Here is a 2032-nt window from a genome sequence, read left to right as displayed (position 1 = left end):
CAAATGCGCCTCTAAGATTAACACCTAGGTGTTCGGATTTTTAGCTGAAGAATGTTTCACTCTTAGGCTCAGAGATAAAATGAAATTTTTTGAAAGCATGATGGTAGCATTTTGGGGAAGAAGTCAAATGTAACTCAAAATGCAAGAAGCCAGGAACCATTCCCACCTTTCTCCAAATTTAAAACCTAAACTTCCTATATCTGATGTGGCTCATTCCTGAATTCTTGTTCTTGCCTATTACATTTTTGTAGAAAAAGCCATGTTAAATGCCAGGTTATAGAAAGTTTGGGGTTGGTTCTAAAGCTATTTGTATTTCTCCCAAAGGAGCTTAAAGGGCGCCTGGGTGGCTCAGTCGGTTAAGCGCCCGACTTTGGCTCAGGTCATGATCTCACAGTTCGTGAGTTCAAGCCCCGCGGCAGGCTCTGTGCTAACAGCTCGGAGCCTTGAGCCTGCTTCTGATTCTGTGTCTCCCTCTCCCTCCTACCCCTCTCCTGCTCGCACTGTATCTCTCTCTCAAAAAATAAATGAAAATTAAAAAAAATTTTTTTTTAAAAAGAAGGAGCTTAACTATTGGCTTGCAGGGGATTTTTTTCCCGTAAGACTAAGAGTCACAGAAAAATCAGAATGACCAAAACCATTCATTTGGAGGGTTTTTTTTTTTTTAATTTAATTACAGTATTTTTTTTTCATTTTTAAAAAGTATTTTCATAGTGCAAAGACAGGGAAAGAGAGGGGAAATATTCTTAGATATACAAGAAAATTGAACAATGTACCACATCTGAAAACAAACAAAACAGTAAACAATAGTGGTATTTCTTTGTATTTTTGTATTTCTTTGTTTTACATAATTAATACTTTATCATTGTTATATAAAGAAAGCACTCAAAATTATGCTCTGATTACAAATTTTCTCTCATTTTCAAGGTAGATTGAGTGGCCAATTTCCAATTTCCACTCACTGCAGAGTATAGACATAGGTACACGTCAAGACCAGATGAAATCAGAAATCCAATGCACATAAAGAATTAGATGCCCACCAAATGCATCTTCCTTTAGTAACAGCTTGGACACCTTCCAGACCAGTCATGTCTTATAGCAGACTTTGCTCATGATGTGGATATTAAGCCTAACCACCGAATAGTCATTAGAAATTTTCAACCAAAAGAAGATCCACACTCCAAATTATGGAAGCATCAAGTAATCTTGTTATCCTAATTCTCTGAAAAATCTTCCCTTTTGTCACTGAGAAGAAATGTCTCTTGAACACGCTGGACTTTTTACTGGTTAGAAACTTACAGGTAACCTATTCTAACCTTCCAGATAGCCAGTACTCCCTTGCTTACTGAAGGTTTCTCTCCATGGTCCTGGGAATCCAGGATAATAGTGAATATTTCCAACCCTTTCAACTGCCACTTGAACTGAGTTTTCAATTGCTATCCTCTGAATACGTGTATCACCCCAGCAACACCAGCCAGTGCCTATGCACCAGAAGCCATTTTTGTTTATATAACTGTTTTTAAAGTAATAATTACTTTGGTTTTATTTTTTAAGTTTATTTATTTTGAGAGAGAGAGAGGGCAGAAGGAGAGAGGGAGATGGAGAATCCCAAGCAGGCTCTGCGCTGTCAGTGCAGAGCCTGATGCAGGGCTCGAACTTGTGAACCGTGAGATGGTGACCTGAGCCGAAATCGAGAGTAGGGCCCTTAACCAGCTGAGACACTCAGGCACCCCAAAGTAATATTGCTTTGAATCATCATCTGTTTTGCATATATCATAACAAGTGGGAACCGTTGTCCGCACTTTACTCCTAAAGAAACTAAAGCTGAAAAATATGGAGGAGACCGTGCAGTCTTATTTTGCTTCCTAGAGCAACCTGAAGTGACTAATTCAGAATTTTCCTTAGAGGCATCACCTGTCCCAACGAGTTGACTTCCCTCCTGGGCACACAGTCACGAAGGGAACTTCTTATATAAGCTTTCTTGAATCTCATAGAAATGTTAAAAACAACTATGGAAAAATATTTATTTAAGAGT

The sequence above is a fragment of the Neofelis nebulosa genome, chromosome 14, assembly GCF_028018385.1.
Source record: "Neofelis nebulosa isolate mNeoNeb1 chromosome 14, mNeoNeb1.pri, whole genome shotgun sequence".
Classification (NCBI taxonomy): Eukaryota; Metazoa; Chordata; class Mammalia; order Carnivora; family Felidae; genus Neofelis; species Neofelis nebulosa.
The sequence above is the reverse complement of the archived record's forward strand: the minus strand, read 5'-3'. Positions refer to the sequence as shown.